The sequence below is a fragment of the Halichoerus grypus genome, chromosome 2 (genome assembly GCF_964656455.1).
Source record: "Halichoerus grypus chromosome 2, mHalGry1.hap1.1, whole genome shotgun sequence".
Taxonomy (NCBI): domain Eukaryota; kingdom Metazoa; phylum Chordata; class Mammalia; order Carnivora; family Phocidae; genus Halichoerus; species Halichoerus grypus.
Window position 1 is genome coordinate 194,072,301 of NC_135713.1, and position 24,103 is coordinate 194,096,403.

At 44.6% G+C, this 24,103-nt stretch overlaps 2 long non-coding RNA genes across 7 annotated transcripts in view; one reads left to right on the forward strand and one right to left on the reverse strand.

Annotated features, from left to right (window-relative positions):
* LOC118550846 (uncharacterized) overlaps positions 1-18,332 on the forward strand; it is a 31,217-nt gene extending 12,885 nt beyond the window's left edge. The window contains exons 3-4 of one of the 2 annotated variants that reach the window (XR_013445159.1): positions 12,947-13,078; positions 18,199-18,332. This is a non-coding gene — a long non-coding RNA (uncharacterized LOC118550846). The remainder of the gene's footprint in view (positions 1-12,946; positions 13,079-18,198) is intronic. The other variant, XR_004924764.2, reaches the window with a different exon arrangement.
* LOC144380876 (uncharacterized) overlaps positions 16,476-24,103 on the reverse strand; it is a 71,409-nt gene continuing 63,781 nt past the window's right edge. For all 5 annotated transcript variants that reach the window (XR_013445154.1, XR_013445156.1, XR_013445153.1 and 2 more), the window contains 3 exons: positions 21,628-21,808; positions 20,529-20,614; positions 16,476-18,610 (listed from right to left, as the gene is read on the reverse strand). This is a non-coding gene — a long non-coding RNA (uncharacterized LOC144380876). The remainder of the gene's footprint in view (positions 18,611-20,528; positions 20,615-21,627; positions 21,809-24,103) is intronic.

Genomic DNA, 24,103 nt, shown 5'->3' on the forward strand with positions numbered 1-24,103 from the left:
GTTTTCTCTTTTAGGAGAAAAGGTTATCCGTTTCCAAATACTAAGATGCACATTTCTAACTGAGCTTTGTATTGCATTATGAAAGCCTTCCACACAGTTGTTTGTTCTTGGCGTATTTTCACATGTCTGTTGATAGCTGTTCCAAAGTTCTATGGGAAACATGGGTTCAATCCTCTGCACCACTGTATAGACCATTATGAGGGCTAAGATTTATATAATATAAACATGGGAGTACTGCATCAATGGAGAAAGGAAACCAAACTGTCAGCCAGCTGAAATTAAACTACCAAACAAACCAAAGTATCAACTGTTTTTTTTTTTTTATCTTTTACGACAAAATTGCCTTACAGTTAATTAGTTACATGGCAAAAATGCTTGTGGCAAAGACGCTTATCTAGATATGAGAGAACACATAAGAAGACTCTGAAAGGTGGAGAAAAGGCAGAATGGCTAGGGACTTCAGGACCCGAGGAGCAATATGGCAGCAAGTTCCTTGAGTTTTCTTTTTGCCTCTTACATCCCACACTTGGAGCTGAAGAAGCCAGCAACCTAGAAATGCCAATAGGAGTAGACAAGAAAACCCTAACAAAAGCCTGCTGTCTCTAGCCAAAGGATTGGGAAAGGAGCAGTTTAGCAAGACAGAAAACTTCTAGACAATGCTATGGACTGAGCTGTGTGCCCCCCAGATTCATATATTGAAACTCTAACCACCAATGTGATACGATTTGGAGATAAGGCCTTTGGGAGGTAATTTGAGTTAGATGAGGTCATGAAAGTGAGGCTCTCATAATGGGATTAGTGGCTTATAAGAAGAAAAAGTGAAAGATTGCTCTGTCTTGTGAGGACACAGCGAGAGGTGGCCATTGGCAACCCAAGGAGAGAGCCCTCACCAGGCATGGACCCTGTTGCACATTGACCTTGGACTTTCAGTCTCAAGAACTGTGAGAAAAATTTTGGTTAAGTCACCCAGTCTGTGCTGTGTATTTTGTTTCAGCTGCCCAAGCAGACTAAGACAGATTTTGGTATTAAGGGTGCTGTTGTAATAAATACTTAAACCTGTAGCAGTGACTTTGGGTAATGAGTAGAAGCTGGAAGAGTTTTGAGGTACATGCTAGAAATATAGATGTTAAGTAATTCTGGTGAGATCTCAGACCGAAACGAAGAACAGGTATCTGGACACTGAAGGAAAGATGTTCCTTGTTATAACATAGCAAAGAACTTGGCTAAACTGTGTTCTAGTGTTTTGTGGAAGGTAAGACTTGTGAATGATACAATCAGATATTTAGCTGAGGACATTTCGTACAAAAATGTCAAAGGAGAAACTTGGTTTCTGAATACTTACAGTAAAATGTGAGAGGAAAGATGAACTGAAGAAAGAATTATTAAGCAAAGAGGAACCATAACTTGAAGATTTGGAAAGTTCTCAGCCTATCCATGTTGCAAAAAATGAGAAGGGTTGTTCCTAAGAGAACACTAGGAGTGTGGCTGAACAACCATTTGATAAAGAGATCATGAGTGTGATTCGTGGAATGAATCCGCCATTTCAACAGAATGCAAGAAAAGAGATGGGATTATATCAGCAAAGACACTGCCAATTTGAATTAAAGGGGACATTTAAAAATGAGATGAAATGAAGGAAGGCTGTCAGATCTCAGGTCCTACAGGACGGCACCAGAGAGCTATTCAACTGCAAACAGGTGCTTTTCAAAAAAAAGGGGGTGGAGAAGAAGAAGAACCTGAAGGCAATTTAGAGATCATGGCTACCATCTGGGTTTCAACAGGCCATGTGGCCTGATTGAAGCCTGGGGGATAGGACCCCTGAATTCTTGGGGGGATGATTCCTCCTGATGGAACCAGGAAGGTGGGACTGCTGTCCCAGTGGGCCCAGAAGGCAGAGCATCAAACCAAGGATGATTGATCATTCTCAAGCCTTAAGATTTAGTGGAATTTGCCTTGGTATGTTTGGGATTTGCTTGAGACCCATCTCCCTATCTTTCCTCTTTCTCCCTTTTGGAATGGGAATGTCTATCCTGTGCCTCTCAGCATCTACAAAAAAAATCCAAAACAGCTAACATTCTAGTTAATGGTGAAAGACCGATGCTTCCCCTTAAGATTGGGAACAAGGCAGGGCACCTGGCTAGCTCCGTTGGTGGAGCATGTGACTCTTGATCTCAGGGTCATGAGTTCGAGCCCCATGTTTTACGTAGAGATTAGTTAAAAAAGAAATAACATTTAAAAAGGGAACAAGGCAAGGATGTCCACTTTTACCATTCCTAATGAACATAGTGGTGGAATTTCTAGCAGTGCAATGAGGAAAGAAAAGGCATGGAAATTGGGAAGAAAGGATAAAAATCCCTATTTACAGATGACAGATTGTCCACCTAGAAAATCTCAAAGAACTTGCAAAAGGAGAAACCAAAAAACAAAAAGCCATGTGAAACTAATTGAGTTCAACAGGGTGTGTGATATAGTGGATTTTTGCATGTAGATCTTATATATCTATATGCTAGCAATGAACACATGGATACCAAAATTTAAAACACAATACTATTAACAAATGTCTAGGTATAAATCTAACAAAACAAATACAGGACTTGTATGTTGTAAACTACACAACATGATGAAAGATATCAAAGAAGATCTGAATGAGAGATATTCCATGTTCATGGATTGAAGTCTCAGCATAGCAAAAATGTCAGTTTTCCCCAAATGAATATAAAGGCTTAATGTAATTCCTACAGAAACCCCAGAAAGATTTTTTATAGATATAGTCAAGGCTATTCTAAAATGTATATGGAAAATCAAAACAAAAAGCTGGTTTTTATTCACTCAGGATTAGGCCTGAGTGAATAAAGCCAAACCCCAAAGTTTTTATTTTGAAAAATAAATTGGGAGTAATCAGTCTACCTGATTTCAAGACTTACTATAAGGCTGTAGTAATTAAGATTGCATAGTATTGGCAAAGATACACATTAGACACATATCAAGGGAATAGAAAAAAATCTATAAATGGACCCACACAAATGTGCCCAACTGATTTTTGACGAAGATGTAAAAGCAATTCAATGGAGGAAAGCCTTTTCAAGAAATGGTGCTGGAGTAATTGGACATCCATAGGTGGGGAAAACACAAACCCTTGACCTAAATCTCACACTTTATACAAAAATTAACTGAGCCACAAACTTATATATGAAATGTAAAACTGTAAGATTTTTAGAAAAAATAGAATCTTTGAGATATCTGGCTAGGCAGGGTTCATAAAAGGAAAAATTGATAAATTAAGACTTCATCAGATTTTGCCCTGCCAAAGGCTTGGGATAAAAAATATCTGTGGACACCTTTCTACAGAGAAAATATTTGTAAGCCACATATCTGACAAAGGACTAGTATCTAGAATATATAGATAATTCTCAAAACTCAACAGTAAAATAGGCAAAAATCCAATTAGGGGATGGCCAAAAGACATGAAGAAGACCTTAAAGAGGGCAAATAAGCACATGGAAGGATGTTCAATATCATCAGCCATTAGGGAAATCTAAAAACCATGAAATACTATTTCCCTGTCAAAATAGTGTCATTATCAGGGATACAGAGAAACTGAATCACTTACATATTGCTTGCGTGAACAAAATGGTGCACCTTCTCTGGAAAACAGTTTGGCAATTTCTTAAACCTGCAACAACCATACAACTCAGCCATTACACTCTTGGACATTTATTTCAGAAAAATGAAAATGGATGTTCAGTTCACACAAAACCCTGTACACAAATGTTAATTGCAGTTTTATAGCTGAAAATTGGAAACAACCCAAATGTCTTTCAACACGTGAATGGTTAAATGAAGTGTGGTGCATTCAAAATACTATTGAACAATATAAAGAAATGTACTATAGATATACACAACAACCCCCATATGACTCTCCAGATTCTTAACCGACTGAGCCACCCATCTTGCATTCAAAATACTATTGAACAATATAAAGAAATGTACTATAGATATACACAACAACCCCCATATGACTCTCCAGATTCTTAACCGACTGAGCCACCCTCAGGCAGAGGGTCAAGACTGTGGGTCCCCAGAACTAGTTTGTCATCACACAGAGCTTAAGGGCAGAGGATGGGAGAATGAAGAGGTTGGTAGGGGCCAACTCACATCTTAATCACCTGGAGGGAGGGTTAAAAATAACACCACTTTCCGAGATCCAGAGCTCATCTGCAACAAGGGCACCCTGGTGGTTCTGATGTCCCAGATGGCGGGGGCTGGCACGCAGGCTCTGTTTGAGTTTCCCATGGCTTCTTCATCCAGCGCGGTATGAAATTATGGCTATGCTAACAACAAGAAAGTCATGGTTCAGAGATACATACAGAGGTATTTACAAAGGAGACAGCTTATGAGGAGTGAATTCCATGCTGAGGAGTTTGGTTTGTGGTGGTGGTGGTGAGATTTATTTTGAGACAGAGGGCACGAGCCAGGGAGGGGCAGAGGGAGAGGGAGACAATCTCAAGCAGACTCCCTGCTAAGCCTAGAGCCCAACACGGGGCTTGATCCCACAACCCTGAGATCATGACCTGAACCAAAACCAAGAGTCAGATGCTTAACCAGCTGAGCCACCCAGGTACCCTGGTTTGTGGTTTGAAGGCAAAAGGGGTGTCTTTTGAAGAATTTTAAGGAGAAATGGTTATAAGATCAGATTTGTCATTTTCAAAGGTTATTGGTATTTGTTCCGGTATCGTGCTTCATAGCAAAAGAAAGCCCCACATCACAGATTGCATTCTGTAGTCACATCTCTGTAGTTACCTTTAATCAGAAAAGCCTCCTTGCTGCTTTCACTGTCTTTTGTGAACTTGACATTTTTGAACGGGCTGGTCAGTTATTTTGCAATATGTGTCTTGATTTGGGTTTGTCTGATGTTTCCTCGTGATTATATTCAGGTTATGCGTTTTGACAGAAATACTCCAGAAGTAATGTGTGTCCTCCTTAGTCCATCACATCAGATGATATCAATAGGTCCCATTAATTGTGGTAATTTAGCTCACTTGGTTAAAGTGGTGCCTGTCAAGTGTTTTTGTTGGGAAGTTACCTTTCGCTTTGTAACTTATAAGAACATTCTCTCTTGGGGAGATGGATTTTGAGAGGATTGTAAATATGCTCTTACTCCTCAAACTTTTACCCTCTAGTTTTAGTAAAAATGAATGATTCTTGCTCGGATCTATTATTACCATGATGGTTGCCAAATGACAATTTTCTAGTTCCATCATTCCTTCCATATTTATCAGTAGGCTTTATTCCGTAAGGCAAAAATTTCCCTTTTCTTCCATTTATTTATACATACACAGACTCATTCTTATTTTATTTGATGAATTTCTTGACTTTTAATCTTTCTGCATCATGTTTTAGGTGTTTCTCTTGTAATCAGCATATAGCTAGGCCTTTCCTTCCCCCGCCCCTGACTTTCTAACCTTTAAGCAGGTTTTATTCATTTATATGAATTGTGAAAATAGTATCATGGATTTATTTCTCAAAAAAAAAAAAAAAAGATGGATACCTACATGTAGTGATGTAGAAAAATGTCTAAGATGTAGTCTAAGGGAAAAAACAAATTACAGGCAAGTATGTCTCATGAGCCCATCTGTTGGAGGAAAGAGTGCATGTACATCTATTTCCATAGTCCTAAAGTCTGGACGGTTACACAGGAAGTAGGTTAATACTGATGACTTCTAAGGAGCTGGGGTGGGGGGGTCTCCTCATAGTTTGATATTTTATTTGGATTTTAACATCTGTAAACAGTTTTGGGGTTTTTGTCTTTGTTGAATAATGAAAAGGCCCAACATCTGCCTGCTAGCAACTCCCAGCACAGGACAGAGACTGATGATTACTTGCACTGCACATTACCTGAGGCCAGTAGAAGAAGGCCTGGGCAGGGTAGCAACATGAGAAGTCAGGGGAGGCCCTCCGGAGAAGACATCTGAGTGTAGTTTTAAAGGGAGGCATCTTGACTTCATGGAAAGCATGTAGGCACTGGAATCAGGCAGGATTGGATCAAAGTCTCTCTTTACCTACTCATCAGCTGTGTGAGACCTTCAGCAAAGTCTACAAGTCCCATAGGATTGTTGGGAGGATTAGAAATTATGTGTCCAGCACCAAAATAGGGCCAACATAAACAGTCCACATATTTTTGAAGAATGAGCGGGTTAAGTTAAGCAAGGGCAGGAAGGTGGCCAAGAGAGGAAGGCCTCGTTCAGAGGAATGGCAGGTGGTTTACTGGGCCCGAGCTCTGAGGGCTGGCCTGGGGGAGTGGGGGGCACGCCAAGGACAGCTTATGAAGAGCACAGAATTCCAAGCTAAGAAGTTTGGTTTGCATTCTGAAGGCAAGGGGCATCTGTTGAAGGATTTTAAGTAGAAATGGTTACAAAATCAGATTTGTAATTTGGAAAGGTCATTGGCAACCGATTGAAGGGAGAAGGGCTAAAAGTGGAATTGGGAAGGCCAGTTCAAGTGTTGCAGTAACCCGGAAGGAGGATGAAGAAGGCCTGGACTAAAGTGCTTAGCTATGAAGGAGGCAGAATCATCAAGACCATAACACCCATTGGCCTGAGAGTCAAGAAGAAGGAAGAAGTAGTCCCGTTATCTTTGTCTTAAGCATTGTGAGTGTGGTGTGAGTGCAGGTAGACAGAGGAATAGATGTGGAGGAAAGAAGAGTCCAGTTTGGCATGTTGAGTTTAAGGTGTCTTTGGGACATCTAAGTGGTGATTTAGTAAGCCCCTGGGAATGTGAGGCCGGAGCTCAGAAGGAAGTCTGTGCACAAGTTAAACTCTATTTCGTTTAGCGCAAGAGAGGATGGATGGCCAGAAAGACAATGATAATTTTGGGTTATGATCAAGCATGATGTGGTATGGACTTGGTGGATTACTTGGTCTTCAGGTTCTAAATAAAAGGCTGATGAAAAGTTTCAGTATCAATAACAAGACTTAAAGGAGTAGGAGAGGTTTAAGGATGACACCAGGAGGTCATTTCTGTGAAAATAACCAAATAATTCTGGATGTCAGCCCAAACTTCAACTGTTTTTACTTCCAAGGGGAGCCAGTAATATGACAACTGTTGAAACACATGCGGCAAGTGGTAAACTTCGCCTGAAGCTGATAACGACAGTATTGGTTCCAATTAGAGATGTAAACACATGGTTTGGAGAATCTCTGAGAAAGGCTATTAAATCAGACAAGAATCCTGAGTGAAATACTTAGCCCATGCTAAAAACTCTGGGTGTGGTTCATTGTTGCATCCATGTGAGACTTTGGTAAAATGATCAGAGCAGCATTAAAGAAAAGTTAAGAATCCAGATTTTTGCTTCCACAACTAGCCCTAGAACTGATAGGGAAACCTAAGGTCATTGCTGTGGGCTGATGCCTTCCCACGGAGGTTTTCAACCTGAGTCCCTAGGAGAGGGAATTCAAGTGTCTTCATTTTAGAGAGAGTGTAAGCAGAGGGAGGAACAGAAAGGGGAGGGAGACAGAGGAGGAAAGAATCTTAAGCAGACTCCCGCTGAGTGCAGAGCCTGAAGTGGGGCTCCATCTCACCACCCCGAGATCACCACTCACCACCCCGAGATCACCACCTGAGCCGAGTCAGAGAGTCTGGAGGCTCAACCGACTGAGCCACCCAGGTACCTCTTAGTTGGTTTTTTCTTTCTCTGACTTCCCTCTTCTTTTTCCTTTTACCCATTTCCCATGTTTTGTTGTTTTGTTTTGTTTTTTTTCCTTTCTTGACTACACCTTGGGCTTAACAAGCCACGGAAGGAATCTGCTTACCCCACTGCCTAGCCCTGTTCATTCCACATATGGTTCAAATGACCTCTCACCCTTGGTCTAGAAAAGTGATTTCCAGCACCCCCACCTCCCTATTGAAAATAAATACATAATGGAACCTCCCCATATCTTTTTGTTTTATCAAAGGAAATCTTGCATGGAGACCAGTTTAGCAAACTGATTTAAAATACAAAGAGCAAGGGCGCCTGGGTGGCTCAGTCGTTAAGCGTCTGCCTTCAGCTCAGGTCATGATCCCAGGGTCCTGGGATGGAGCCCCGCCTCGGGCTCCCTGCTCAGCAGGAAGCCTGCTTCTCCCTCTCCCACTCCCTCTGCTTGTGTTCTCTCTCTCGCTGTGTCTTTCTCTGTCAAAAATAAAATCTTAAAGGAGGGACACCTGGGTGGCTCAGTCGTTAAGTGTCTGCCTTCTGCTCAGGTCATGATCCCAGGGTCCTGGGATCGAGCCCCGCCTCGGGCTCCCTGCTCAGCGGGAAGCCTGCTTCTCCCTCTCCCACTCCCCCTGCTTGTGTTCTCTCTCTCGCTATGTCTCTGTCGAATAAATAAAATCTTTAAAAAAATAAAATAAAATACAAAGAGCAGCCATGTATATACCAAAGTGGGGAGCCTGGTTCCCACCCACCAGGCCAGCCATAGTTGGGAATTTGAGGTACATTTTCAAGCAGGGCATTGAGATGGAAATCAAGCGGGACAACTCCACGATAATCCCTACGGGGTCGGGGTGTATTGCCCATGGTGCCAAGGAGTGCCAGATAAATATATTTCTGATCTGCTGGGCTTAAAAGCTTATCCAGATGGGGTGGCCCTTGAGGAGAGAAAGGAGGCACAGACTCTGGCTCTCCTGTTTGGTTGAGTTGTAGAGTACGATGTGAGCAAAATGGATGCTTGAGGCCTGATTCTTCTTCAGTTTGCGCGGCTCCAGGTTGCAGCTGGCCTTCTCTCCAGAGTGAGCGATTTCTGAGAGGAGAGCCACATGCAAATCCCTGCTGGGGAAGAAGAAGACCCTGCAAAACACTGCATATGATTTGTCAATTATGGCGGGAAAAAAGATCCTTTTGAATACATGTGTCTTCTGATGGCTCTTTCCTAAATCACTAGGAAATACTATCAAAGTCCTTAGTCCCGGTTCCATCCTAACCCTTTATTGACTCTCTAGAAATGAGTACACAGTTATGCTTCCTCATCATCATCTTGGGACAAAGGAGGGGCCAACCAGGTGATCTCGAAGGTTTTAAAGTCGTCGTGGCTGATCCTGCCAGACACTTCCAGGACACTGTGAAGCCATGTCACATGACCACTTTCTTGTCCAGCCCTAGGGGAGGCCGGATCACCTGTCCAGCTCCTAGTGGTCAGGCTGTCTTGGGTAACCTGGATATTTCTATTCCCCTGGGCTTTGGTGCCCAGGTTACTGACCTAATTCTTGTGCTTCTGCATCCAGTTTTGGATGAATTCTCTTATATACTTGACCAAGTTTCTCCAACCATCAGGGTTCAACGCTCTGAAGACAACCTTATGTAATGCTTCTCTCCCTCAAGCTCCACTCTCTCTGTCCAGGGATTTTATCACCTGCCTAGACTTCCTACACTTAGTTTCCTGCTACATCCTCTCCCCTTCCTCTTTTCTGCCACCTTGCTGCTGTCCCCAGGTAGATGCTCTTCCCAGGTAGATGTCCTTACTCCGTTGTAGGAGCATGAACCGCGGAGTCACTTGGAGAGGCCAAGCCTTTATTCTAGCCATGAGGGCATCACCCAATAACTTATTGGTACAACTCTTCTCTTCAAGCCTGTATCCCATTATTTTGAATATCTTCAGTGACTGTACTTTGGATTGACGTTTTTTCAAATGGCCAGCCATTATTCAGGGTCATGCACAGTAATGAAGACTGTGATCAAACCCAATGCCATTACTTGTGTCACTAAAGTACTAAGATTGATTTTCCTTGGCAATTTGTAATCTGGGCTCCAAAAGAACTTCCACTAGGACTGTAAGCGTGAGGGCAGGGTCTCCTTTTGTTCTGCTCACCACTTGATGCTTAGCTTGGAAAACTAGAGGTGCTTTATAAATACATTGAGTGAAAGAGTAGGAGGACTTCCAAGAATGTCTGGAGTGGAGGCTGCATCATTCGAACAGGAAGATGACCTCTCAAGGTGACGGCCATGAGAGGACCCCACTGGCTTAGCGGAGAAATCCTGATGCGCATGGTTCCTCTCCTTTATTCCTTTATGCTCATGTGGAAATATACTGCTGACAAGTTGCAAGTCCAGAGAGTTAGGAACAATTAAATCAGGAATGTAAACCTTAGGATCATCTCCATGTTGAAGCCATGTGTGCACATGTTGTTCCCAAGTGAACCACGGCAGAGGCTGATGGTCAGTACCATGTGTCGAAGTCTTTCCATTATAAATCATTATTACCAGAAATTTTTAAAAAATGTTTTCAAGTACAGCTCAGTGCTTTAGATAGATTTGTTTTTCTCTTCATGTGGTAGACTCACATCTGGACATTAGTTAGATATATTTCATCTAAAAATAGCATTTATCCAATTTACTGTCACTTGAGAGAAATCTTTTTTTTTCTTTGAGGCAGCCTCCACTTCTTATTCTCTGCAGTCTTTCCTGGCTCACTGCCATTTAATATTAAAGAAAAAAAAAGGTATCAGGTCGTGTGTGTGAGTGTGTGGAAGTACAATGAAATAATTATTTTTATAGACTGCAAAAATATGACAACTGCATTTTCATTCTTTTCCTTCCTTTTTTCTTTAAAGCTGTCACTGATCTTTCTGGTTATGTTGGTAAGCCCTAAAGTCCGCATTGGTATGATCGCCATCAGACTTTCCTTAGTCATTATTTGGGGGCGATGGCACATGAACTTGGGGATTCTTATGTTTTCTTTCAGACTGTCTTCTTTTTACTCTCCTTGATTGTGTCCTCTCCTCACTCTGTGGTTTGGAGTTTTGAAAGAAAGGAGGAGAGAAATGAGAGTGGAGTCAAGAGTAAGAGATGAAGCAGTGGGGTTAAGGCTCGTGGAGCCCTCTGGAGCAGTCCGCACACATTTAAGCCAGAAACCGGAATTAAATCTGACTAAAGAAAAATCAGTATGCTGCTGCTTCATCCACAGGCACTGACATTAATAAGTCAGAGTTGGTTCTGGAAGGGACTGGTTGTAAGTAAGGGGGCACTTGCTAGTCAACCCCAATTTTATATTTGTCAAAGTCCTGGGTGGTTCTGGAAAGATTTATCTTTGGCTACAAGACTCAGACCTTTCTTGCTTTGTGATACTTGTCCTGTCTCCCTAAAGAGAACTCTGGCTTTTGCCCTTTTTCTCTGAAGGCACGTCCCTCTCCCCAACCCTCCACTTGCCAACTGGGATCATCATATTTAATATTATATTATACTATATATCATATCATATCATATCTTATCTTATCTTGTATTATATTATATTATTAGAGAGTGAGTGGGTGGAGAGGCAGAGGGAGAGAATCTCAAGCAGACTCCATGCTGAGCGGGGAGCCTGACACAGTGCTCGATCCCACAACCCTGAGATCATGACCGGAACTGAAATCATGAGTCAGACGCTTAACGGACTGAACCACTCAGGTGCCCCAACTGGGATCATTATTGTTATCATTGTGTTGGGGATGGGTTTTTTTTCTTTTTAGTCTTCCCACCTTCCAATCAGAGTTACTGGGTCTGACCTGTTATTGTTAAAATGTGTCCTCCCTTGTGTGTTAAAGTGGCTTCACGGGCCCTGAGTACAGCCTGTGCTTGGCATTCCTATCCATGCTGTGGGGAAGGATTTACCTGACGTCATCCACATCCTCTGTCCTTCTCATTTGTGACCTCCCATAGAGGTGTGTGAAATGTAAAATGGCGAGAGGTATTAGGGCTACAGCTTGACCTATTGAATTGAGCAACATTGGCTGAGCTGTATGGTCATTCAGTCCAGGCCCTTGGTCTCTTCAGTACCATGTTTAAGTAAGTGTGCTAAGAGCCGACATGTCTATCCAGATGAGTTGAAACACATCTGCTCAGAGTATTCTCTTCTGATCCATCAACAGGGGGCCTTCCAGTTCCTAAACATATTCTGTCTGTACGAACATTTGCAACATCAACCCTGAGAGTGGACCTGTTGAACCATTTTCATTTTGTGAAGTATTTTTATAGATTTTTCTTTGGATATGTCTTGGCATAAATGAAAGAACAGACTTAACATTTTAAGAGGAATTCTCATTTGACTGCAGTTATCTGCAACCTTCATTTCTCAACTATAAAAATTTAACAGATATGTGAATATCATAGGTAGAATGAAATTAATTTTTACCACCCACAATAGTTCATTAGTGAAATAGTGTATTTAATGGATCTGTGCTTGGTGTGCCTAAAATTATCTCACCATAACAAAAGGTCTTGAAAGACTAGGAAAAAGTATGATGACAGTTAAGTTGCCTATCTGAACAGCATTACTGTATGAAAGGAAAACAGTCTTAAAAATAGCTCATTGTAGAGTTGAAAGAGATGGAGAAATTCATAAAGGAAGCACAAAGGTGTTGCAAATGGAATGAAAATCTTTTTTAAAAAAAACCAACAGGGCACTTGTTCTTTGCTTGCAGAGTCCCCGATTTTCACAATCTTTCATGCTTCCATTTCACTTTTGTGGGGGTATGACTTGCTTCGGGTAGATGCCTAAGCAAGCTCTATTTCTCTGCTCGAAAAGGCAACCCTTCATTCTTCCCAAATGTACAGGAGAGCTATGTATTCTTGACGTTTGAAACCTACTAATTAAGAATTTGATGCTATCTATGAAAAAAGGCCAACAGGGAGACAGGAGGGAATATTTCACAGACTTTGCCCGGTCCTTTCACAGCGCCCCCTCTATAAATAACGTCAGTGGCTGAGGGGATTTTAGCAGCCTCTAGTGGAGACCCTCTTTTCCAAAGACCATGAAGCTGGGAGAGGGTCGGTGATTTGCTCCAGGGCAGTCAGGGAGTGGCCAAAGAGGAGAATGCAGCCTGGTGCCTTCCCTCTCTGTAGCTCCTGGACACCCATGCTCACTTGTCTACACGATAAAGGCTCTCAGGACTTCAGCACAAATACGTTTTTATAGTTATTTGTCTTTATATATAGGGCATTTTAATGGGCCACAGACATAGTGCATTGAATTGGAAGAAATAAAATTCCTTCAAAACGTCCTCTAATGCAGACTTCGCAGAGAGAACATTTCAATGCTGCATCCTTTGCACTCCATCCTGAGCCCAGGTGAGTGTGGTTTGAAGATGCTTTCCTATAGACACTGCTGTGAGCAGGTGGATAAGCGGCAGCCTTTGGTTTCTTAGGTCAGAGAATGGTGACCCTGCTCAGAATGAGGAGGTCTGGAATCCTCTTGGTCCCAGGAGGTCTTTTGTCTAAGTCTTCCTTCCCTCTGCTCCTCTTGACTCTCGAAGGCAAAAGCGAGGAATGAACCCCAAATTTCTTTCTCATGATCTGTTAACATTGTGCTAAAATGGCTGTTTTACTTTTCTGATTTTCCAGCTGCTTGTGTTTTTATTGTCTGGACTTAAGAAATTTTTTAAATGATAAATAGTCATCCCGTGAAAGGTCAAGAGAAAGGTGGGTGTGAAATCTGGATTCAGTGCGCATCCTGCTACGTCATTCCAATCGTTCAGTGCTTATCTCTGTGCTTGGCATTTGGTGTGTGGAGGGAGGGATAAAAAAACAACAACAAAAAACAAACAGACCAGAGGGTCCCCATACTCAATTCTTAGGCTGAAGGAAACAAAACGAACAACAAACAACTAGAAATTAGAGGTGGGTTATTGATAATACAGTAACCATACAGCTGTGTCTGGGGAACTTTGTAATGTGGGTACCATGTTGTCTCTTTTTTTCCTCATGAAGCAGCTCACCCAGATGTAGAGAAGGACTAACAGGGTTGGAACCAGGGTGAGGCAAGCGAATCACCTACCCTGGGTGTACAATTTAAGGGGGCTCCAAAAACTCAGTAATCAAGATTAATAATTTACAAATCCAAATTAAGGAATCCATGATGAACAAGGTATCAACATTTTAAATAAAGAGAAGACCAGTATTAATGATTTTTCTTCTGTCGCCTCAGGCTCTAATATGGCTCAGCATGGCATTTAAGTTAATATCCAGAGATAAAGCAGAATGAGTGTGTGTGTGTGTGTGTGTGTACGTGTGCGTGTCTGAGAGAGACAGACAGGCTCTCTCAAAGGACGGGCTGATGGAGACGTGTGAGTGAGTGAGAGACAGACAGATGAATCATAAAGCTGGAGGAAATCTTAATCCCAAAAGGTTAGTCCAGTCAATTTTACAGGTGAGGAAACAGAGAAATGATTTACCTCAAACCAATCACATATATCTTGAAAAATACCAAAGCCCAGGTCTCTTGACCCCAGTCCTGTCGATACTTGCCCAGGAGTGGCTTTCAAGGCAGGGGCGGGAAACTCCCCTCCCCCAAAAGGAGGCAAGCTCAATGCACTGGTTGAATCAGGGCATTTTAATGGGCCACAGACATAGCGCTAGAGCTTTTACTTTTTTTAAAATTAATTTATTTGAGAGAGAAAGAGTAAGAGAGAGAGAGCACAAGATGGGGGAGGGTCAGAGGGAGAAGCAGACTCCCCGCCGAGCAGGGAGCCCCACGCGGAACTCGATCCCGGGACTCCGGGATCATGACCCGAGCCGAAGGCAGTTGCTTAACCAACTGAGCCACCCAGGCGCCCGCTAGAGCTTTTAAAATAGAGGTTCAGAGCACATGTGTAGGCTGTTTGGACTCTCTACCTATAAGGGTTCCTGAAAAATAAAGCATGGCCTGGAGACCCAGCCACACCTCTTTTTATACTGGGGCAAGTATTTCCTTGCTTTGTACCCCTCTCTTGTTCTTTGGCTCTGGTCCCCGGTGACTCTCCGGTCTTGGCTTTTCCTCACATCACAGTGGTTTGAGCTGAGATTTGGATTTTGTGCTTTGGTTCTGATTCAGCTGGAGGAAGCCTTTTTCTCTGGAGTTTGACAAGAGGGTTTGGGCCAAAATACCAGCTACAGTAAGTGTCCCTTTGCCCTCTGGGAGTCTAGATTCCCTTGTGACCTTGAGGGAAGGAGTACAAGTGACAGAGGAAGGAAGGTCTGGGTGTTGCAGGTCCCTGGTCCAACTCTTAACAGTCCTATGTTTCTCAATCTACAAATAACTATCAACATCCGACGTTGACAAGACAAGAGTGTAGTCCAGGTATGCGGTGATGGTGAAAATCTCCGTTCCTCCTTGCTCCGTCCCCATCCGAATCTAGGGGGACAAAGCCTATCTTGTGTTCCGAACACAGCAAGAATTCTGAATAAGGCAAAGGACAGCTCTAGCCTGCAGTTCCAGATCCAGCTCTTTGTCCCCCACGGGTTTTGGCGACGCTGTAGGTCCCATGGATGCTGGAGAGCTGGTCTGAGAGGATCCGTTCTCATTAAGTTGATCGACTTGTATCAGGTTGCTCGGGACTCTGCTGGTTTTAGCCCTGAACCCAGGAAACTGGGACAACTGGCCAGGAGCCAGTAGTCGGTAGGCCACACAGTGATCTGTAGTTATCATGGAGGTGGAGCATTTGACTTTTTCTTAAGAATAGGAGGAAAGCCCCAGTGTGTGGAGTAAAGGGGCAGATGAACTCGCTTTTCAAGTTTGGGGAGAGGAGCTCTGGTAAAACCTGTCCTTCAGCCTCTGATAAGAATCAGATGCTTTTGGCCAGGGTCTGTGCTGAAGGCTGCCCTTCCAAAGCAGTAAGAGTCTACTGTCTCCTACTACCCCCACGGTGCTTAGGCCGCAGGCCAGGGGTGTCTGGTGAGGATCCTTGGGTAATAGGCAAGCGCTGATGCTAGCAGCAAGCAGACTAGAAAGTCCTAGGTGTCTGATTCCTTCCACCGTTAGAATCTGGGCAGAGGGAATGAAGGCGGGAACTCCTGTACCCACGCTCCAGGGACAGGGTTTCCAGGATCATCCTTTGTGGTTGGCTTTATAAGACACCGTGTCGTGTCCTCGGTACTCAGGCTCTCTCCAAGACGGGCTGATGGAGATGTGTGAGTGAGTCAACACACGCATGGTATGGAGCAGTCGCTCACTTGGATTTTGAGAGGCAGCGGTGGACAGGAAGGCGAGAGAGAGAGCATGGGGTTTGGCAAACCCTTCAGAGTGCTCTCTTCTGCTCTGGTGGGCACACACACACACTCCAGTGTGAGCAAAGCATGAAGAACTCTTAGGAGAGAAATCAGAAATGTGAAGTCCTGAATGAAGCCGGAAACGAGAGCCCTGAAAGTGAGTAGCAAAAGGGATCCAGTTACCCCGCAGCTCGGACAAATGTTCCCAGTGCTCGGGGTCTCCCTGAGAGAGCTGCCCTGCGCCAGTGGATTCAGGCTATCCTACAGGCCCCTCTGAGCCTCCAGTCATAACTCCATCATACTGGAATGACCAAATGCTGTAGAGGTTCCAGAGAGACCATGTGCAATGGAAAATCTGCCAAGACTGGTTATGGAATGAGTAGGATGAAGAGGGGTAGGCTTTAGACAGAGACTTGGGGGGGAAGTATGAGGGATCGAGGGGTGGTCAAAGGCTCCAGTCACAGAGCTGGGGGGTGGTGTGTGTTAAAGAAGAGCCTGCATGGAAGTTGATAATGATCTTTATTGTCTTATCGTTACTGGTATATACCTCTAATCATGTCTAATTCTCCTTCCACATAGCCTGTCCACTTTCAAATTATAAGATCCCTAAAGACAGGGCTATGCCTTGCTCATCTCTGTACCCGTATCAATGTTTCCCACAGTGCCTTTAACATCATAGATAGCCAGAAAGCATTTCTGATAAAAATGGAAGCGGAATTTAAGCACAGATTTATTGAAGTTTCGGGACATATATTTTGGGACAGAGAATGGCCACCATCTATGTGGAAATAAACCTAGTGAAGCAAACTGAAGTCCATGTCAGTTGCAGCAAACCTCAAACGACAAGTATGGATCATTTCTAGCATACATGAAAACCGAGTTATTCAAGCTTTAAAACTAAAGTATAAAAAAGTACATGGGGGCACCTGGCTGGTTCAGTTGGAAGAGCACGTGACGCTTGATCTCAGGGTCATGAGTTCAAGCCCCACTGTTGGGTGTAGAGATTACTTAAAAACTTAAAAAAAAAAAAAAAAAGTACATGGACTTCATCAAAATCGGGACAGCCCGTCTTCAGCACCAGTGGGCGGCTGACTGCTGGCGGAAGCCTGTGTTGAAAACGTTCCCTCACCTCTCGGTTTATGCAATCTTTTTCTCTTCGGTTCCTGTACTTCTTTCCCTACCTTCGTTTCCTTGTTGCCTTCCTACCTTCAAGAGACGAACTGCCGGGCAGGCCCACTCCCTTGTAAGGGGCACCTGCCTGCCCTTCGTCTGCCACCTCACCCTCCTGCAAAAACCACTGCTTGCTCCCACTCTTCCTGAGGCCTGATCAGTCAGCTCTCCTTGGGGTCCGTGAGCTCTTACACCCATCGCCCTCTTACGGGAGCCTAAGTAGATTTCTGTTCTTGCAACCAAGACTGCCGCAAGCCCCTTCCTCCCTTGTAGGCAGACTTCCAGTCACACCGTGCAGAACTGCACAGCCCCTGTGGGGTCACCCAGGACGTAGAAGGGAGGATACCACCCAACCTGGATGCTAGGAAGGGTCAGAGTATTTGGAAAGGGGTAGACCATTGAATTTTCTTTTCACTGAAATGTTTTAGATCTTGGGGACAAAGCTCTTGGGTTACATTTAAGCACCTTGTTAAGATCATCAAATGAATCTTGTGCAAAACAAGGAGGATTCACGTTGCTGTTGCCACTAAGCCCCGTCTATGTGGCAGGCTTAGCTGCATAGAGGTGGTCAGGGACTTCGGTTATTTATTTATTTATTTTTAAGAATGACAAATGTTTAAAATTGGGAAATAAAGTGGACTTTATCTCTGTAAAAGGAACGGCTGTAGAACAGCAAAACCTTTTTTGATCTCCAGAAGGGAATTGTGGCAAGAGAATAGAAGCTTTATAGGGAATTACTGGTATTATCAAAGGCTTTTCAAAATAGACTTGAAATGAATAGTTGTGTGCTGGTTTTATTACTGCTTTGCGAGTTTACATTTTGTTTTTGTATGGTATTCCCCTCCCCGCCCCATGAGATGGTTGCTAGGGCATGAGAGCAAATAACCTTTATTGTGTTAAATTTGGGACTGAATACAATTATCTTATAATTTGGGTTCATAGTGCCATTTTTGACAAGTTATGAGCTTTTTGAGGAAAATTGAGCCCACATGCCGTAAGCGGCTTCCTGTTCAGTTGCCCTCCGAGTTATGGTGTCTCTGCTCTCCCCTCCCCAGCTCCTCGGCACTGGGGCAGCCTCAGGACCAGATGCTGCTGGAGTCAAACCAGATGAGCCGGTGCGGGCCCCGCCAAGCTCCAGCACTGTGGCTTCTCAAAAGACCCTTGTCCCCAGTCAGCATGTTTTTCTGGATGACTCCACAGACATGAGTCTCAAGGGTGCTGCACTCGGTTACCACTTCAAGCATGCTGCATTTTTCCGGAGGAAAGTCGTAAGTAAACAAATCTTGCAAATCAAGGCAATGTTCCTAGGAGCCTCCAGGACCATTTGAGAGAGGCTTCGTCTCTATTTCTCTCTGGTCTGTAGTTGGCAGCACGTCTGACCATAGCATTTCTGTAAAGGTAGGTAATGAGCCGTAAAGAAACTCTTCCGTGCACCGTGGGAAGCACACACTTACAGAAATCCTTCTTCTGAAAAAAACAATCATTTTTCTCTGTTCCTTCCTATGGCCCTAGCAGAAGTTGGGGTTCCCCTAGCAGCAGGCCTTGAGCTAAGGGTTTACATGCAAATGGCTTACTAGGGAGGTAATGCCAGGAAACACAGGCAGGGGGGTGGGAAGTAATACAGGGAAGGGAAGTCCATGCAAGCAAGGACATGGAGGGCACCGTGGCGGGCACGTGGTGCTCAATCCTGCTGGGAACCTCTGGGAGGCAGTGGAGAAGGCACACCTCGGCTTTATACTGCCTGAAGGTGCGGGAGCCCAGGCTTTTTATCCATGGGCTCCCATGGTCATTAGGTGATGGCTGCATTCAGGGAAAGAGGTGTTAATTTCCCAGCCCTTCTACCTTCTACAGGGGCAGGGGCTCCTGAAATCCAAGAAAACTCTTGGATAATAACTGCTGGCAGTTGGAAGCCAAGCCAAATGTAAATGGTTGAAATGTAAACAGCTCTGGGCAGGACACCAACGCATCTGCTATGCTTAGTGTCTCAGAGCACATGTGAGGAGGTGGGGGCTCTCCGAGGCCCCTGAGCGTCCCTAAAATGACTATTTCTTACTGGTGTGTCTTCTACATGAATTATCTGCCAATCAAAAAAGATTTTTGGGGTGCCGGCTGGCTCAGTTGGTAGAGCATGGGACTGTCGATGTTGGGGTCGTGAGTTCAAGCCCCATGATAGGTGTAGAGGTTTTGTTTGTTTTGTTTTTAAGGTTTTTAGAGATTCATTATTAGGAAAGTAAAGTATACCCCTCAAAATATATTCTTTATGAAGAAATACTAAGAAATGTAACCAGCGGCCACAACCAATGGATTAATCTCAACCCTTTTCAAAATGCTCCCATCCATCATTTTCAGTGGGTGGAAGATACAGAAGCGAATATATATACAGCCTTTATTCTCAAGATGATCTTTGATCCACCCTCAGTGGATTTCCAGGAATAGCATATGCTTACCCCTTAGATGCTTTTCAAAAGTGCTCACCTATCCCTGGGTACCTTGTGGACCCTGGTGTGGGAGGCAGACCAGCTCTAACTTGCCCAGAAGAGCAGGGGCCAAACAGAGGTATGTGATATTGTCCTTTATTTAGGTACCAGCTCCGAACAACAACTGAAAAGTGTGATTAAACCCAGGCATCCTAATTCCCATGACATTCTCTTGGCAACCCTGGAACCTCTGTTTATCCCTAATGTCAGTCTGGCAGGTACCCCAGTTGGCGTCTTGCTGTTTGGAGAGTTGATGAGTCTAAGTTCCTCACATAGCATGAGAGAGAGAATTTGGTGAGGAGGAGAATTAAGCTTCTGGAGTCAGTACTGCACACAGATGCCACAAATGAGTGGAGCTGGGCTTCCCTGGAGAAGCATATTGATGGATTGGCATCTTGGCCAAACAGAATTCAGAACACTTCTCTGTCAAGTCTGCCTAAGTGGCAGCCTGGATCTGTATCAGATCCATTGACCATTTCCACTTGGACTCCTAATTCCAGTCCCTGGTATGTAATTTGTGAGATTTCAGAGCTAGGAAAGACTTTAAAGATCATTTAGCCAACCTGTCTGTTTAACTGATAAGGATACTGCATTCCAGTGTGGTTAAGTAATTTGCCCAAAATTAAACAGCTAGTGAAGAGCTGGCCCGAAGGGGAAGAGCCCGTCTTCTCCCTCTTTGCTGTGAAGCTAATAAGGCAGAATTTCTCAGTAGATTCAGTAGAAGTAAATGCTTGGTTCCACAAATTATCTTGAGTTTTCCTCAAGACCGTACAAGGCAGAGTGCAAGGTTTGAAGAACGAGACATGGTGTCCTCATGGCTTTTAGTAATGCACGTGTAGAGAAATAACTATACAGTGTAGGAGAGGAGTTTTATTTTGTGGGTCCCTATGATAAAATGAGGTACTCACCTTGCACCTCATGTGTGATGAAGCTACTGTTACTGGCAAGGAATGCAGCCTCCCAAATCTGTGCTGGGACATGGGGCTCCAGGGGCCTGGGATCAAGAGACAGGAGAGGAGATGCATGTATAGTTACGGGACTAGACTCTCTACCCCTCAGCCCCCCTTGACCAAGATGACTGAGGCCTAGGTCAGCTGCCTGGCAAGAGGATGCCCTGCCACCACCCACCTGCAGCTACTTCCTGCCTGTGCAGCCTTGGGCAGGTACTTGATCCTAAAATCAAATTTTCCCATTTCTAGAATCCTGTAAATAGCTTCTACAGTGGTGGCTGGCATGAAGACTAAGGGAGGTAATGCATGTCAAATTCCTAGCCCTCGATAACTATTATTGTCCATGTTCTTTTCCCCAGTTGCTACCTCTGCCCCACAATACCTCCCCGCTTCTCTACCTCTTCTGTATGGCTTCCCACCCTTCCCTCCTCCCCCTGCTCTCCTGCACTGTCTGCTCAAGCTCTTGGCTTCTGAACTCTTTCCCTCCTCTTCCTACTCCCCGCTCCCTGGTCTTTATTCCCTCTTACTCTTCCAGTTCATTCTCCATCCTGCTTTCTTAGAAATTTTGTCCTTGATTTCACTTCCCTTCTCCCACCCCTTCTCTGTCCCCATTCACTAGGTTCTCTTGCCCTTCTCGGCTATTCTCCTCCTATTTGCCTCTCGTCTACTCCCTTTAGCGACCCTTAGCTGCCCCTTTCTAGACACCCTTGCTCTGCCCTCACCCATGTTCCAGGCCTAATTAGGAGCCCGATTTCCACCCCTAGTCTCTCCTGCTCACAGTTTGGATCCAGGAAGCACACTTGATTATTGTGGTAGGCAGCCTCTGCGATGGCCCCCAATGGTCCCCACCTCCTTGGATCCATGCTGTCATGGAACCCCCTCCCTTTCAGTATGGGCTGGACCTAGTAACTGGCTTCTCATGAATAGGATACAAAGGATGGGCTAACACTTCCGAGCTTAGGTTAAAAAAGACTGCTGCTTCCATCTTCGGTGCTCTTCGGCTCTGAGGAAGCCAGCTGCTCTGCTGTAAATTGCCCTTATTGAGAGGCACACGTACCAAGGAACTGAAGTCTCCAGCCAGTGAGGACCAGTGAGGTCTACTGACAACCATGTGCGTGGTCCACCCCATTCGAGCCTCAAGATAACTGCAGCCCATCTGCCATCTTGATGAAGTCTGTGAAGGATCCCCGAAATCTGAGGCACCCAGCTAAGAGGTTCCGGATTCCAACCTACAGAAACTGTAAGACAATAACTGTTGTTTTAAGCTGCTAAATTTTAGGGTAACTTGTTATGCAGCAATATGAAAAATGCACAGTTGTCGTTCATAGATCACCCTTCAGCAAGGTTTGTCTTCTATGACCTTGAGCAAATCACTGCTGTTCTTTGGGTCTGTCTCCTCCTCTAAGAGACTTGGGGGTTAGCGTCCAGTGTCCCAAGCCTCTCATCCAAGAGGAGGTGATCAATGATGTTACAACAAACAGGCCTATGTGTTCTACTGTCGAGCACAGGAAGCCCAGTTAACCTGCACATCTTTGTATTTCAAGCTCCACATCTTTATACGTGCCTCACATTTTGCACTCCTATTATCTGAAGTCTGTTTCTAATTTCTGACAGAATTGCAGTGGCCTATTGTGTGCTACGCTCTGCATGACATGCCAATTTCATTTTGGAGTCATGGCTATTGTCTTTTTCCCTGCTCATCTCTCTTGTTTTGCAAAATTCCAATAGAACGTGTGAACATAGAGAGTTGCCCTTGTGCCTGATCTTGGCGCTGTGTGGCCCCCAAACAGGGGTGGATGATAGACAGACAGACAGCCTGCCACCCGAGGCATCTTTTCTTGCTTAAAAATTTGCTTTCCAGATTGCAGACTCCCTTCCAACTTGAGCAAAGACTGGAACATACTAAATAAAAGCAGAGCTGAAATTGGACAGAATGTCTCAACCACTTAGATTCAGACCTCGCTTTCAGGGGGAAAGCGTGGGGAAGAGGGAGTGGCTCGGACGGACGTGCCTGCACGGAGAACACAGGGGAAGAAGGTTTCCATACCTTTCTCCTACCAGTGGAGCCTTAAGCAGGGGCAACACTTTTTCTGAGGCAGGGCCTGTAACCCAGGACCCATCACTTAGGTATGGTGTCCATGACAACCAGGCAAGGGTATGGGATCCCTTCTCACTGGGGAATTCCTTTTATGGCTCATTTCCGAAACCAGCATGGCCAGTACAGGAGTCTGCAGTTTCCCAGTTGCTTAGCAACCAGCTCCAATGCTCTAGTCACTAGGAAAAGCAGACAGGTTTTTTTTGTGTGTGTTTGTCGTCAGAATCCTATGTTACATTCTCTCTACTTTGTCTCTTTAGAATAAAATAATTAGTGTGTGATAAGGATGCAGGAAAAGGGCAACCGCTCCCCGTTGTTAATGGCTCGACTGCTCCTGGAGGGTTGTTGCAGGCAGGGCGAGGGAGGAAAATGTTAGCATGCTTTCGGCTGGTAATTAAGCAGCGCGAGCCATCTGCACATTGAAAGCTCTACATTTTTCACGTCTCGTGGGGGCATCAAGTAAGTACAGGGCCAGCAATCTGCGCTGCATGCCCTCCCCCAAACCGGAGAAGCCCAGCCCCACCCACAGGTGTCACTGGGCCACCTCTCCTGGGCTTACACTGTGGGGAGGGTGGTTGGGTTTTTGGCAGAAAGGTAAGGATACCATCTAGCTCCCTTGACTTAGGGTAGTTTGCAGCTAGGGGTGATCCCAGGCAACATTTGGTAAGGTTTGTGGTTGTCGCAACTGCTGAGGGAAGGGGGAGGTTACTGCTAGGTAGTGGATGATACTGCGGGCTGGTGGTCTAGGGACCAGGGATGTTGCTCCACATCCTCCACGTACAGGACAGCCCCCAACAACAAAGAAGTATCCTGCCCACATATCAATATACTGAGGTTGAAAAACCCTGAGAGCAATCAGAATATCCATCTGTCTTGTTAAAACCAGCACTATAGCTGGTTTTTAACTATAGGAAAAACGTTGACAAGGTAAAGGGTGGGACTGATCACAATCTGTTCGACAATTCCAGCCTGAATTTCTGTATGGCCCAGAACTCCACCCCTACCAGCAGTGGACTTAGCAAAGGTGTAGAACAGAGAGTCCTCGGTGGTTCATGGTAATGGAGGTGAGCTCGGAGGTTATAAGAGAACAGAGATGGAATGGTCGCTCCTTCCAGGGAGGCAACTTTGGCACCAGATTTAGTTTCACAGACTGGGTCTATTGCCTATGCATGGGCTCCCAGGCATGTTACATAATCTGAGACCCAGTCTCCTCCACGCCAAATGGAAATTCAAATGGGTGTTGTGAGAATGACCTGTCAGAACACTCAAAATGCCTGACCCCTATGAGGCCCTCCCGTTCCCCTTCTTGTCTTGGCCCCAGGACACTAACTAACTGTCCCCCTCTCTCCAGCGGGGCACCTTGAACCGTAAAGGTATAGGAACAAATGTGCTAGTCCTAGAATGACTGAGGTCATTTTTCTCCAGCAGGGAGCAAAGG